We start from the raw sequence: 16,985 nt of genomic DNA, 5'->3' as shown, positions 1-16,985 counted from the left end.
CTATTGCTACATGAAAATCAAAATAGTATTACAATAGCCTAATGGCCTGTAGCAGAATTAAGCAGTAGGGCTTGAAAAAAAAATCAGGTAAAAATGGAATAGAATAATTGTAGGAGGTAGGAGACTTGATCTGAGATAATACGGGGAGGGTGGGGGGAGGGGGTGGGGGGAAAAGAGTAAAGTGGGAAAATGTAGCTTGTCAGATTCCTGAACATATACACACACTCCAATCAGGTGAGTAAGACCTTATTTATGAGAATGTTTACAAGAGGCATACAGCTAGAAATAGAGACTAACATTCCTGAGAGTTCTCGGTCTGGAAATCCTTCTAAGGACTTTTTCAAAGATTTTTCTCTGGATCTCAGGGAAGAGGAAGGAGAACTTAGCTATGAAAGGCTAAAGAAGAAAACAACCCTTAAAAATAAGTATCAGTAATTGTAGTCATTTCAGTGTGATTTGAGTGAGAATATTCATTTGCCTAAATTTAAGCACTTGCCTATGTCTGTTCCTTAATAATGACTCTGAACATCAGTTTGGGCCTCCCTTTGGCAAGATTTTGATCACACTGAAAAGCAATGTGCATTTCAGTTCTCATTTACTTCAGCAGAACTTGAGAGCATTGAGCATTTTAAAGGCATGCACAGTACCACAAAAAGACCAAGCCCATATATTGCTTATGTAAGAGGTGGTTTCTCAGAATAGCAAAGAGGTGGTCATTCTTTCAGAAGAGGAACTTGAAACAATCAGATGTTGTCTCTGGATGCCAGTAAATGTGTTTCCCTTTTATCTTCAGAACACATGTACGTCAGCACCTGCGCTAGTCAGGGAGCACTCCTGATAAACCCTTGAGAACCGTATTCTCTTAAGACAGATATTGCCATGGAAGAGACAGTCACTGTCTACAAACAAAGCAAATTTAAGGGGAAAACCATTCTTAGCTAATCTCTTTAAAGTAATTCTTTTAAGATTTAGTCTTAATTATGTTTTACATAATTTCTTTTTCAAAGTTGTAAGACTATAGTTTTGAAAAAGCTATTTTAGAATAAAACCTTCATATCTGGGTTTTTACTGTGTAAACTACTGCAAAAACCTACAACTCCAGATGCTGGCAGATTTTCCATGATTTTCTTAACCATACAAGTAGGAGAGAACATGAAGGTGAGAGAGCAATAAGAAAACATCATTTTCTGCATAGAAAACAAACAAACAAATAAACAAACAAACAAAAAAACCCCACCAGTAATAAATAAATAAATTTAATAAATATTTCTAATTTTTCCTAGTCTCCCATAGGCTTAGAGACCATCCAGTTCTCTTTTCAGGGTCATCCTTGCATAATGCAACCAACGTATCAACAGGATGTATTACTAGCTTGGTTAGACTCACAGACTAGGTTGATAGGCTGAGTCACAAGCTATGTATATAATGATACTTACTATATCGTTAAACTCTTCTGATTAATTTGTGTGCCAGGCTGCCTGGAGAAATTAGTGGATTGCAGCTTTCAAACTAAAAGATAGAATAAATTGCTAATTCAGACAGAACTCATTGATTTCATTGTCTTTTAACAATATAAAAATGAAAATAAATTCTTGCAGACTGAAGGACTGGACTCCACCTGTAGGCACTTGCCTACATGATAAACCAAAACCACAAATCATAGGAGTTGTTAAAGATAAGAGTGGTGATAAAGAATGAAAGAATTTTCTTGAAGAACAAATTGGAGCAGATAATCAGAAACGCTTATTTTTTATTATATGATAATTATTTCTTTTGTGAATGCTTTTTAAATAAAAGACTACTATAAATCTATAAACAAAATATATTTCAGTTCACAAAACAAATGCAGATTTTTATATTCAGGTAGGTGTCATTGCAATTAGTTTTAGACTAGCCCTATACCATTGCTTCATTAGCATGGTATTATCTGGAAATTAAGAAAAAAAGAGAAGATTAATTCCATTTGTATTACTAGAGTACATGCTACAATGATACTGCATATCATAAAACACTGAATTTTTGAACTTGCTTTTCATCAGCAGATTTCTGACAAGCACTTAATTTTTCTTACCTGAGCATATATTTCTTTGTCTGTAGAAGTTTGTTCAAAAGTATTCCCATAATGTTAATTCCTAAGTACATAGAACATTGGGTAATGTGTGTGCTTTGCAGAATGTACAGCAGGTACCAAATTCTTGAGAAACATGCAATTTGTCCTAAAGTACAACAGCTTTCCATAATTCAACAAATACAAAGGACTTCTTTTCTCAAAAGTTCCAAGTGCTTCATAAATGAATTAATTTTGCCTGTAAGCAATGTATTAATCCTATAAATTACTCACTTCAGTGAACAACTTCCATCTTTACAAGAAGATTAATTAAGATTAATGAACTGATTTATCACAGGAAAGCTTAGCAATTTTTCTATGTTTTCTCTAAATTTGCCAAATATGAATCATTTGGGTGTAAATTTCTGAAGCTGTCTTAATTCTGGAATGGGATTATTTTTAAATTGGAGCACATACACTTTGGTCATTATTAAGACTAAAGCTAAGAAACAAAATATGCCCCCCAGTCTGTGTGGGGGACATACTACTCAAAGTCCTTCATGTATCATGTATTAGTATTATAGTTGTTCATACAACAATAAATGTTGTTGGTCTTTCTTCCCTATGCTTGAAGAATGAATTGAGTATGAGAACTGAACATACGACATTGCTACGGGCATGTTTTTGAAACTCAGGTTAAAATCTGTGGGCACTTGGCCATGTTCAAAACCTATGAAAAAAAGTGGATTGGGCAATGGAGATCTTATTTATTTATTTATTTATTTTTCTCTCCTATGTGTACTTCCTTGAATGCTGCATATGTGGCAAACGCATAGGCTTAGCCCCACTTTAGATATGGCTTTAGGTTTTCTTAAGCTGTCCTGGTCTGGATACTTGAAATGGAGGAAAGAATATCGTATGTTTCGCCTAACCTCTGAAGTAGATGCAGGACCTGTGTAAGAAGAAATAGTGTAAAGAAAGTGGAATGGGAATCAGACCCTGTCTAGTCTGTGGTTGAGAGTGTTGAGGTGTAATAAGGAATGATGTGGTTGAGGAAAGGTGTGAGTGAGGAGGCTGAGGACAATAGAGATTATGATAAAGTACCTGAGAAAAGGGTATGAATGCAGTCCACAGGAATGGATAGGTTAGGAAAGGAGTACACAATGAATTGAAGATGGGAGCTGATAAATCAGTGATCAAGGAAGGGTAAAAAAAATTGAAAGGCTGGATGGAAGAGACAGTAGATAAGAAAGATCTATACCAAAATCAGGAAGAAAATAAAACTTGCTAGAACAGGTGAAAATAACACTGGATAAAAAGTTAAGGGAGTGAGATTGCAACTGAAATACAGTAACCTGGAGAAATGTAGGCTGGTGAGTGACTACCAAATGTGAACACTTGAATATGGGTGGACAAACGTATTAAGGGCAAGTACCTGCAGAAGGAATAAAGGTCAAGGAAAAGGCAATTGGAATGGGAGCAAACTAAAATTAGGGGAATCAGTACTCTGATGGGACACTGTGTAGCATATAACTACATTTATATGTGCTTTTTTTGTGTGTGTTTCTGTGTGTATTTTTAGCTGTTTTTCTTCAGTCTCCTGAAAAAAAATGTCTTTACCTCTTGTACAGTGAGATCTCATGATTCTTCTATTTTAGACCAGGATCTGGAGTACACTAGTTGTATACTAATTGTGATTGCCTAGTAAATCTGATAATGTGAAAGATGTCAATTTTTCATTTCGGAGGCTGCGGGAAATATACTGTTGTTTTCACTGTACTATAAATATAACTAAAGTAGAAGGAGAATTTTATTTTTATTTATTTTTTAAGATAACTTATTTTCTGTGTATTGATCTCACACATATAAGAGCCCCAAACCTTCTTTTTACATTTTGGTATTTCCCACATTATACCTCTCCACAACTGAATGTCTTGTCATGATATGCTGCAACTTTTGAAAAGGACATTTAATCCTTTGAAAACCCAGTAGACCAGTCCAGTAGAATCAGGCCAGTTCTTCAAATTAAAAGGCTTTATGAATTGTTTCTCAATGAAAGTGTTAGAAGTTTAAGGCCAAACCTAACCACCTTACCTCTCCTACCTGTATGCATTACCAGAGAATTCTGCTTTTCAGTTTAATGAATTACAAGTAAAGAATGTAGCCTGCAGTGTTTAATTAAGAAGCTATTACAAATAGGAAGTTCATTCCAATAACTGACCATCCTATCTGTGAAGAAATTTTGTTCTCTTATGCTTCTCATAGCATCTGTCTACTGTGAGTGTTAATTGACCCTTCCCTGATAATTCAGAAAATAAACTGTACTGTTCTTTTCCTCTGAAAATTGCTTTTTAGCTAACAGCAGGTCAGTCTAGACCTCCAGAGAAGCACAGCCTGTAGGAACTCAGGTGTAGCAGGACTATACCATGAGCTTGCAGGTTCACAACCTTTCTGGTGACTCACATGAAATTCAGGGTAATGAGATAAAATGATTTTATTTTATTTATTTATTTATTTATCTATTTATTTATTATTATTTTTTTGTGTGTGTGTGGGGGTAGTCCTGCAATTTACTAATATTAACTGTATTAAAATAAAATAATTAAGGACCATAAATTAAGCTTGAAAACTAGGAAATGTCAAAATGACAGCTGATTGAGTAGCCTTTTTTTGACCCTACCAGGCACTTTTGCTATGACCTACTCTTTAATTACATGATCATGTAATATTTTTTCTACATCAACCCTTCCTCAATCCTCTTCCTTGGACCATTCTTTGTTCCAAGAATGGTCCAAGCTTGTGTAGTTAAAGGTATTGATATCCTACATGTAAACCACAGTTTCTCATACCTTAGTCTCCATGTTTAAGCTGAGTATAATAATACTTGTTGTCTCACAGGTATGTTGTGAAAATAACTTAATTAATGTTTGTGCATCACTAGGCTACTAGAGCTGGCTACAGAAAAGCCCAGGAGATAAGTAATAATTTTGTATCTAGGGAAGGCCTTGAGTCACGTGCATTATACAGGGTGTTGACTAAGTTTTGGACAATGAATAATTAACAAGATGTGCAAAGAGAACAGATCAACAGTGGCATCAGGTATCATATGTTGGCTGCATCTGATTTTGGCAGGTAAGAGGATCCTGGCTCATCTACTTGGAAGGTAGAGGTTGGTAGAGCAGGAGCACAAGATGTAAAATGGTTCGGTCAGTGCACTGAAAAAGACAGAAATTTAGTGTGAAGGAAAAAAGCACATAAGGCCAGAGAAGTAAAAACTGCAATGTAGTTCAAGATTTTCACAGGATACAGTATTTTGCCATTCTATAGCTTTTGAGTGCTAGAGCTTATAACCTAGCCACACTTCTTTGAACAAATCTTTCTTTTATATATGCTTACTTGGGTTCCATCAACTCAGGAAAACATCTTAACTCTGCTCTGTCAATCCTTAACTCTTCTTTGTAAATCCTTAAATAAACAGCCATGAAATAGAAATCTCATGCTGCAGAAACTACAAGCAATGAAGATCTATATCATAATCCATCCATGCTAACGGAAACCTAGCTGGTCTTGCAGCAGTACTTGGAGTTTCTTAACTAAGTCTTCAGTCAATTATGTAGATGAGATGGCTGATGATAGAAAACCTCCACAAAAGCTGAAATGCCATATAAAAAAATCAGAGTTTCTAAAGCAAGCCTCTTTGTGATCATAATTATCAGGATGGTTTTAGGTGAGTCACTCAGGCAATTCAGAATTGTAGAAGTCAAAAGAATTCCCTGAAAATTTACTTTTTTTTCTTTTCTTTCAGAAGACCAGAGGCAAAGTCAAAGGATACGTCAAGAAAAAAATAGCATAAATCATATAGTAAAACATATTGTAAAACATGCCAAGACAAGCTGTTAAATATTTTACAATTTTTAGATATTAGTTGAGATAAAATGTAGTCCAGATGTAGTTCAGATGGATTTCCATAGATCATGTTACAGTCTTCTATCTGGAAATGCAGTATATGAATTACATCTGTAAATTCTCTATTATAAAGAAACCAGAGAAACCTCATTGATATCTTGCTGAAGAAACCATACTTCTCATACTTCTGCAGCTGCTACGCGATCTGATAATAGCTGGAAATCAGATCAAATCAAAATCACTGCAAACAGCAACAGCTGCTTAAAAAAAGATGTGGTCATTGACTCATGACAAGCTGAGAGAGAGAAAAAGTACTAAATATGTTTAGAAGCATTATCGATTTCATGCTACTTCTGTCTATGTTTTTATGTAACCCTAATTTAACTACATCTACTGCTAGTTGTTTCTCAATAATTGTAATAAACACCTAGGATGACTATTAAAAGGTAGGAGCCTTATTTCATAAATCATTGTATTTCTATTCAAATCTATAGTTAATTCTTTATTTTCTGTTACATTCTTCATACTTGTCTTATGTAGAGTTTCAGTTAAAAAGATTCATTAAAAATGAAAGCTTAAAAATTCCAAAGCTGCCATACATTAAAGGTGCTTTTATACTTGTTTAAGTATATACAATGTCAAGTTATAAATATCAGTTACAGTGCTGTGAATGCCCAGAGGAGACTCAGACAACAGTATTTTCTTCAGATGATGAACCAGTCTACATCAACTCCCTTAAGCTGTTGCCAGAGGTGCAAATCTTGTATTTCAAAACTGTATGTGTCAGGTGGAATACACACAGATACTAAGATGTCTTTTCAAGGAAAAATAAATAAATAAATTAGTAATTCAATGATTTTCCTATCCCTATTTTGCAGAGAAGAGGAAAAAGTCATTGTGAAGCTACATCTTTTCCTTTGTGTCTAGTAAGCTCTTCTGCCTAGCAAACCGGTAAGGGTTTTCCCTGAATTCACTATGCCTCTGGCAATGGGATACAACGAAGCTGAGGAATTCTCATCCATGGACGCAAAAAGGAATGGTGTCACCCAGAGGTATGCTGGGGGAGGAGAGTTCTAGGCAAGAACCAAGCTGAGTGGAAACCACCTACAAAGCTCTGGGGAACTAGGCTGGTGGATTCTGCAAGAGCAGCAGTTCCAGCAAAGAATGCTTCTCTTGGGGTCATGCTCCTGTCAAGAATCGCAAACTCATGTCTTTCACAAGAGGTGGCAAGACAGGAGCCAGCATCATTTTCTAGTAACACAGCACAAGCAAGGTCAGCCGAGGAGACATGGCTGTTTTGTGTGTCTGACAGTTTGTCCATCTGCTTCTGCCTAAAGATGGCACTTCTAGCCTTAGCCTGCCTCGAGTTACAGATGGGACAAGTAGGGGATTTTTTTTTTTTTTGTTCCTCTGCTCTTTGGTTAAGGCAATAGAGTTTAAGCAAAGTCATTTTAATTTTGTTAACTGACTTCTCATATCTGAGTTCTGCTTTTAATACTTACACCCCTACTACCCTAGGCAGAAAGCAGGGAAAAATGCAAAACAAAAACTCAAGGTCTAATAAAATTGTTTGCATCCTGAAACAGGAAGTCTTCGAAATGATCTACACTAACACTTTTCCTCTGCTATCTATTTTGCTTAATTATATTTCATAAAGAGAATCAGTTTCTCAGGTGATACATCGTGTAGATAAATTCATATTACTGCACATTTTACAGATGCACAGATTTACTGGCTGAGGCGAAGGGGATTTCAGCTTTCAATTCTCAGTTCTCAGGAGCAAAATATCTTCCCCATTTCCTCCCTGAGTAGATTAGGCTAAAGCCCAATGGGTGGTCTGTCCAAATACACCTGGAAAAATACCTGTTCCTACATCCATCCAAGTTGTGTTTTGGACCACATAACTGGAGTATTATCTTGTGTCTCACAGTATGCATGTTGAAATGCAGGTCAGATCACCTGATAGTAGGTGCTGGTCTAAGAATTGCATGGCAAATATGGCAAATGACTGAACTTTAGGCCTACATGTCTCACACAAATAGCCACACATCTGTTCTTTCCCTACATTGCTTTATCTGTTTGCTTTTGTCTTCGTCTTTAAAGAACTGGCAAGTTGCATGATTTTCTTGCTTAAGTAAAAGAAAAGTATGCTGGTATAAATTTAGCTTTTTTTTTTTTTTTTTTTTTTTTTTTTTTTTCCACATTAAATGGAAAGCATAATGAATAGGAATTAGTTCTCTTTACCCATCAAGCAGTCAATTAACTCAAGTTTGTTCTAAATGTAAAATGATTCCTCTCCTAAATCTTGTGCCTGACAGCCTAATTTTCCCTGTATTTCCACCTGCAATTTCTTCCACCTCTATTTTCTCTGACTTTACAATGCAAAGAAGATGCACATACATGTATGCTGCAGTGAAAATTGCTCTGAGAACCCCAGTATCACCACCCATGAGGTTAGCTGTGTTTCAGGTGAAGGATATAAGGAGTTTCATTGCTCTTATAAAAAGGACAGCCTGTAATGTCTATGTGCTGACTACCTGTTCATGAAAAATGAGGAGAATAACTGGTCTCCAGCCTCTATCTCCACTCCCTTCTTGTGATTACTGAATTATAGCACCCTCCCAAACAGATGTCCCTCTCTTAATCTCCTTCAGATTTCTGCTGCTCCTCCTCTCTCTTGTCAAAATTTCTTTTTAACTATTCCAATATTTTAGACTTTTTAAAAATAAAACAAACAAATAAACAAAAGTTCCTCTCATTTTCTATTTGGTATTAATGTTCTTTATGCCTTATGTATAATACCCTGGAGTCTTCAACTCTCCCACTCCTTTCCTTTTAAGAAGCTCATTTATAGGGACTGCTCCATTAGGATGTGTGGGATAAAAACTCGAACCCTGAGCTGTGTTCATTTGGGGGCACACAAATGTTCTCATTACCAAGGATGTAGAGAGGAAGAGTGGCCTTGTGGACTAGAACCCCAAAATGCAGGTTCCACTTAAAGTTACATGTGTACCTGTGTGAATGTTCATACGGGTTGCTCCCCAAGAACAACTCCCCTGTATCTCAAGCCCTCCCCCCCAGAACTATTTCTCATCCTCTTTACCCTTCCACCCAGAGACCCCTTATTTGTGCCATGTTCACCTGCCCACAAAGTTTTTCCAAATTGTCCCTAAGCATCTTTCCTTCCTATCCATACCTGAGCAAACCTCAAGTTCCTGGAAGGGTCAACCCTTCACACCAGCGTTTTCTCCTCAGTTGTTGCTATCCGAAAACTTCTTCAGATATTTTTTCACCTATCCTGTAAGAGATACCACCACTTTATTTTACACTTTCTGTGCTCCTGTTGGTTGTAAGCCTCTACAACTGCTTTTATCTGCCCTTGGAAACAAGCTGTTAGACCTTACTTTGGAAGACACTTAAGAATATAGACTGCTCTGAACACCAGTCTACCCATATAGAGTGGTTCTGAAAAAGGAGAGGGAAACAGATATTGTTTTGTTTTGTTTTGTTGTATTCTGTGTCATAATGGCTTCCCTTTTTCCCTTCTCTCTCTTTCCTTCCTCCTTTTTTTGTTTTGTTTTGTTTTTGAATATATTCTATATTGTATTAATGCCACTTCCAGCTCAGAGTTTTTATTTGACATTATAGTTTTGTCTTTTGACTCCCAGGAGAATCACTAGAAACTTAATGGAGCCAACATATAAAGACTTGCAGGTAATTTGAAAGAAACTCTCTCACAAACTCACCCAGAATGAGGAGGTTGGTTTGACTTTCCACATAATTTTACAGATGGTTATGAAGCCACCCAAGCTTGTTAGTTCTGCTAGGTATATCAAATGTGTTTCTGTATCTTTTCTGACAATTTGTGAGTGTCTCTTGTTCTCAACAGTAAAAAGCTTAATGAGAGCGAACATTTGTAATGTGATACAGTGTTCTTCTACCACTGATAGCATTTTTTTCCCTTTGTTGCCAAAAGGATTGTTTTGAAAGTGAATTTTTACAGTGAACAAAAATGACATCCTCCAAAGGCATCAGACGTAAAATAAGAAATAAAAATAAAAAATAATAAAAAAGTACAGAATTATAAAGGCAAGAAAGATTAATAAAACAAAACAAAAACACATTTAGCAGGGCTTTGACAGATTTAGGCAAAACCTAATCACTTTTCTTTTTTTTTTTTTTATAGACTCGGGTAAGAAGAAAAATAAAAGTAATATATCCTTGTGCAGTTTGTCCAAAATGAAAAAATATATATATATAATTGAAAACTATACAAATATTTTTCAGGTGTACTCATAAAATGTTTCCCAGGATGAGTGAAACTGAAAGAAAAAAAAAAAAAAGTATCCATAGTGGCTTTTTTTTTTTTTTCCTTATGCAAAATTTGATTTATCTTATTCATTCAATTCTACCAGAAAGTTAATGAGAATATTGATGATAGAATGTTGGCATGGTCCTAGGAAATATCCCATTGGCTTGTACAATTTGACTGAACAATTCAAAGCAAAACTCTTCTTTTATACACGTAGATAAATGCAATATTTCTCAAAAAAAAACATAGCATTACAAACAACATTCATATGCACAGATAACCCTAAAGTGGTCCTCCTGGGAAATTCTGCTCCTGCAGGCACTGGGGCAATCATGGAGTGCTGCACTGAAGGCCCTGAAACCTGTTCTGCTCCTCACATTCACTAGAGGGGCAGAACTCCCAGTTACACTTGGTTCCTCCTCTCAGCATTCTCTTCATTTAATAAAGTCAGCAACCTTCAGCATATGGAAGAACTTAGTACTCTCCAGTGAGAAAGAACAAGGAATGAGCAGAAAAGAGGTTTGAAGGGGAAGAGGGAAAGAGTGATAGCTGATGGGGAAAGAAGGGTAGCCTGACTCTGCAGGAAGATATCCTTTGGGCAGAGAGAGTGAGACCAGTTTTAGCCTTTTTGATCAACATTCTATAACAATAAGACCCTGTTTACTGCAATTTAAGATATTCCCATCATTTTGGCAAGCTGATATTAGGTATAAGCTAAACCTAGCACCGGGATCAATGAGGATTCAGGTGATGCATGTTGACTTCTAAACCTATGGCTAAGAAATAAGTGAGGTAGTGAGCCCCAAAACTGTGCTGACAGCATATGCTAAAAGAGGATCAATTTTGATGTGTGAGATATGAGTGGTTTAAAAGGCCAAGCAGCTGTCAGATGGCCAGAAAGAGGAAGAGGAGGATCCATAAAAAACTAGTGCCTGATGAAAATCATCATCATATATTTTTCTGGGTAATGTTCAACTGCTAGCTGTAGAAAGGTTTTTGCTACAGTAGTTTCTTATTTTGAGGAACTTGTTGTATAGGCATGAGGAAATGGCTATGCACTGGCTGTTGAGTGCAGTAGCAAAAACCATTTTCCACTGTAGGTGCGGTAGAGCCTGCTGAGCAGTCTGTAAAGATACTGGAAAGATAAACCCTGTGAGCCTACAAGGTCTTTTCCATTTATTGTGTTACTTTTCAGACAGTATTACCCCCTTTGCAGGGAGCCAAGGCTGAACTTTTCTTTTCCTCTTGCAATTAGAGTAGATTCACTTCCTTGGAATATTCTAAGCCACTAACTACCAAGCATATCATCTGGCTTAATAATTCATTTATAGCCCCACCCAAGTTTCACAACTCTGAACATAACCACTTGTTTTCTAAGGAGAACTCCCACCAGCTGAATTGCATGGAGTTTCATAATAAAGACTTCACATTTGCATAGTCTTTCCCGTAATCCATCCTGCATAATCATGAACTAAAGCTTTGTTTTATTTTAAATTTTGCAATGGCTGTGTCACATCAGACACTGTTACATGCTACTCAAGTCAAAGCACTACTACCTCTCTCTCTCTCTCTCTCTCTATCTATCTATCTATCTATTTATTTATTTATTTTACTAATGTCAATAATGTTAAAGAGTCTAGGAATTTTGATTTGCCTTTTTGGTGTCAGAATAAAAGTAACACAAAGAAACATAATCCATTCCTTAAAATCATGTTTATTTCTTGTATGGAATAATTGCAAATTTGACCTGCATCATCAGGGAATTGTAAAGGAAAAATAGACTTTTTTCTTCCTTTTGGAGAACAAGTGTCACTGTCCCCAGATGACAATGAGGTTCTCAAGAGAGTTAATTATCAAAGTCATCTGTATTATTTTAGCCCTTGATTCACTCATGCAGCACAGTTGTTACAGAGAAGTATCAACTGATGTTAATGAATAGTTTTATTGTTTGACAAGTCAAGAGTATGATGCAATTCTGAAATATAGTCTTTTACTGTTGTTATTATTATTGTTATTTTAGTTACAAAGCACGGTATTGCTTTCTCTGCAATTACAAAGCTAGGAAAAATGAGAGAAGAATTTTCTTTGGGTGATGGTGTTGCGGTGTTGGTGATGCTGTATGCGGAAAGGGATAACACCATAAAGGGCCAGGACTGGGAAAGTTCTTTGAACTACATAATATAATGTAATGGTAGGGAAATACTAAAAAAAATAAATAAATATCAAGATTGTCTAAAAGCCACTGATCTTTTTGTGTAGCTACTTTTTTAAATGTAGTTCTTTTGTTTTGATACCAGCACACGGGTGAAGGAGGTTGCAGGCAACAGCTGATTAAAACTATAGCATCCATCCTGAGGACAATTATGTTTTGTCCATGATGAGCTGTGCATTTAATGTATACAGTTTCTGATTAAAACAAACAAACAACAACATAGCAAAACAAATAAAAATTAGAATATGGTGATAGGCTCTTTCTCTAAATGGTTAATGCCAGATATTTCACCCCAAAACAGAAAAATAACTGCTCCTAAATCAAAAATAGTCTGATCACCTTTGTATTTTTAGTTGCAAGGGGCAACTTGGTTTAGATAAGGACAAGGAGATCACTCAACAATTACTGTCACAGGCAAAATTGACACAACAAGGGGAGATTAACATAATTTATCGCCTATTATCAACAGACTAGAGAAGTGAGAAACTAAAAGCAAACTAAAAACACCTTTCCGCCCTTATCTACCTATCCTCAACTGGGGTAGAGGAATGGGGAATGGAGGTTACGGTCAATCAGTAACCATATTGGCATCTCCTCTACTCCTTCTCAGTCACTCTCTGTCCTTGCTCCAATGTGGGGTCCCTCCCACGGCATGCCATCTTTCCCAAACTCATCTTGTGGGGGCTTCCCAAAGGCAGGCAGACTTCAAGAACTGCTCCCACATAGCGCTGTACCATGGGGTCCATTCCCCAAGAGCAAACTGCTCCAGCATGGGTCCCCCACGGGTGGGCGGCAGCTCTTCGCCATGGGCTGCAGCTCCAGCCCAGGGCCTGCTCCTGCAGGGGCTCTCCATGGGCTGCAGCCTCCTCCAGGCCACATCCACCTGCTCCACCGGGGGCTCCTCCATGGGCTGCAGCGTGGAGATCTGCTCCATGTGGGGACCCATGGGCTGCAGGGGGACAGCCTGCTCCACCAGGTGCCTTTCCACAGGCCACAGGGGAACTGCTGCTGCATGCCTAGAGCACCTCCTGCCCTCCTGCTGCACTGACCTTGGGGTCTGCAGGGCTGATTCTCTTGCATTTTCACACTCCTCTCTACCAGATGCTGTTGTGCAGCTGTTCTTCCCTTCCTCTCCCGGAGGCCTACCCAGCATCGCTCCATGGCTCAGCTCTGGCCAGCAGCAGGTCCCTTTTGGAGCTGGCTGGAGCTGGCTCTGATCTGACATGGGGCAGCTTCTGGGCTCACAGAGGCCTCTGCTCACCAGCTGCTCACAGAGGCCCCTCCTGCAGACACCGACTATGAAAACCTTGCCACATAAGCCTAATACCCTGATCACCACTGGATTTTGTGGAGTCCAAAAGCTTAAAAGGTGTTAGAAAAATTTGCAAAGAATAGGTTCATCAGTGGCTTTTTAATACAACATTCCTGTCACTGCCCCTGGCTCAGAGATTTCCTGAACAGTTGGCTGGTCTAAAGTGGTAGACAAATTGAAGAAAGACCTCTCTGTACTTACTGTGTATTATAATTATTATTTAATATTTTGGCATATGTTACTGTTCATTGTTGTATATTGTTGGAAAAATGGTACTGGGCCAGATGGATTTTTGGTCTGATATATTGATGCCTACCTGGGCAGCCTGCTGTAAGGAACCTGCTTTGGCAGGGGGGTTGGACCCGATGGTCTTTCGAGGTTCATTCCAACCCCTTCAATTCTGTGATTCTGTGATCGTGATAGATAACTCCTGTACTTTTGTTATGAGGAGGTGAGGAAGCAAATATGCAAAATCCCAAACCTAACTAGCACTACTGTTTACCTGAGCTTATTCCACTTAAAAATCCCAGAAAAGAGTTTTGCGCAGAAGCAATTTGCCAGCCTTCTCCAGCATGCCAAGTGAATTAGAGACTTGGGGCTTGATTTAGGAGGATACAGTGTCTTGTTTCTGACAACAGCTTCCTGAGTGATAGTTGTTTTCCATTTTTGTATCTCAGTTGCTCTGTGTCTTCACATGAGGGAAGAGAATGCTGATGTGTAATTATGTATCTTCTCATTCAAAATACATACAAAACCAAACCAAACCAAACCAACCAAACAAACAACAAAAAAATCTGATTATTCTTATGTTATTGTGAATTATCTGCAGAAGGCCATTTAACCTGTTACATTTAGTTGAAATCTGTCTGTATAGAAAGCTCTAGTTTATTTTGAGCTTTAAGCTCATCATGTACTCACAAATACTTTATTTGTGTGAATGTGGTCTACCTTGTTGATGTGGTCTACCTTGACTTCAGTAAGGCCTTTGACACCATTCCCTACAACATTCTCCTCAAGAAACTGGCTGCTAATGTCTTGGACTGGCGTACACTTTGTTGGGTTAAAAACTAGCTGGATAGCCGAGCCCAAAGAGTTGTGGTGAATAGAGTCAAATCCAGCTGGAGGCCAGTCACTAGTGGCATTCTCCAGGGCTCAGTACTAGGGCCAGTCCTCTTTAACATCTTTATCGATGATCTGGATGAGGGGATTGAGTGCACCCTCAGTAAGTTTGCAGATGACACCAAGTTAGGTGCGTGTGTTGATCTGCTCAAGGGTAGGAAGGCTCTGCAGGAGGATCTGGATAGGCTGTACCAATGGGCTGAGGTCAACCGTATGAAGTTCAACAGGGCCAAGTGCTGGGTCCTGCACCTGGGGCACAACAACCCCAAGCAGAGCTACAGGCTGGGAGATGAGTGGTTGGAAAGCTGCTTGACAGAGAAGGACCTGGGAGTATTGGTTGATAGTTGGCTGAATATGAGCCAGCACTGTGCTCAGGTAGCCAAGAAGGCCAATAGGCTTGTATAAGAAACAGTGTGGCCAGCAGGGCTAGGGAAGTGATTGTCCCCCTGTACTCGGCTCTGGTGAGGCTGCACCTCGAGTACTGTGTTAAGTTTTGGGCCCCTTGCTACAAGAACATCGAGGTGCTCAAGTGAGTCCAGAGAAGGGCAATGAAGCTGGTGAGGGGTCTGGAGAACAAGTCCTACGAGGAGCGGCTGAGGGAGCTGGATTTGTTCAGGCTGGAGGAAAGGAGTCTCGGGGCGACCTTATTGCTCTCTATAGGTACCTTAAAGGAGGCTGTAGCGAGGTGGGGGATGGTCTGTTCTCCCACGTGCCTGGTGACAGGACGAGGGGAAATGGGCTAAAGTTGTGCCAGGGGTGTTTTAGGTTGTATCTTAGGAAGAACTTCTTTACCAAAAGGGTTGCTAGGCATTGGAATGGGCTGCAGAGGGAAGTGGTTGAGTCACCATCCTTGAAGGTTTTTAAAAGACATTTAGATGTAGAACTTAGTGATATGGTTTAGTGGAGGATGAGTTAGTGATAGGTCAGAGATTGGACTAGGTGATCTTGAAGGTATCTTCCAACCTAGATGATTCTGTGATTCTGTGATTTTTAATGCCCACTCCGAATTGCTGGAATCACATCCATAGAAATGTGGGCCATAAAGACGCCCATTTATCTCTCTTCTGCAATCTGAGTTTGTTGTTGTTGTTGTTGTTTTGGTTCTTAAAAAAAAAAAATAGCATAGCTTAACAAAATATTTTCTGTCATTCTCTTTCATTATTTGCTTCCCCTTTGTATTCCATTTTAATACCTTTTTATCTGTTTATTTCAGTCTATCTTGCTCTGTTGTTTCTCCCCACCCCTCCATCCTTTTTTTTTTTTTTTTTTTTTTTTTTTTTTTTTTTTTTTTTGCTGTTATTAAAGACGTGACTTCTAGCATGCCATGCTGCAACTCTGCCCAGTGCCTCTAGCAGTTGGCTCTATGTATCTAAATCTTGGATTCCCGCTGCAAAGGCAGTGTTCCCAGCTGTCCTCAGGCTGCTACATCCCATGGCTCTTTAGGAGCAACAGCACCCTCTGCTGGGTTAAGATATGAGTCGGGTTTGGGGTCTTAAAGTGTAAAGAAAACCTTTAGAGAGGACTTCTTTCTAAAAGGTTGACATTTTCTCTTACGTGCATCCTTGTTCTTGGGATTTGCAACTTTACCTGGATGCATGTATGTCTATGGGGCCCGATGAGATTCATTTCAGGGTACTCAGAGATGTACCCTGGAATAATGTCAACACAAGGCATGCCAATTACTTTTCAATGGTCTTGGGAACATGGAGAAGCCCCAGATGACTGGAAGTTGGAAAGCTGTGCTCCAGTTTTCAAGAAGGGCAAGAAAGAAGACCCTGGTAATTACAGGCCTGTCAGTCTCATTTTGGTGCCTGGTAAAATTTTGGAGAAAGTCAATGGCTTTTCTGTAGGAAGACTCAGAGAAAGAAAGAGCAAACCTCAGAGGAAGATGTGTACTAAGAATGACCTTGAAAGTCTTTATTTATTTGTTTATTTATTTTTCTAAGGGTCTTTTGGACACTATATATCCCACGTAAAAAGAAAATCAAGCAGGATGGAACTGAATCTAAAAGGTTACTTCTCTGTATAATATCGAACACTTAGAATTTTCATGGAGGATTAAAAAAAGGGGATGATG

The sequence above is a fragment of the Aythya fuligula genome, chromosome 1, assembly GCF_009819795.1.
Source record: "Aythya fuligula isolate bAytFul2 chromosome 1, bAytFul2.pri, whole genome shotgun sequence".
Lineage (NCBI taxonomy): Eukaryota > Metazoa > Chordata > Aves > Anseriformes > Anatidae > Aythya > Aythya fuligula.
Note: the sequence above shows the minus strand (reverse complement) of the source record.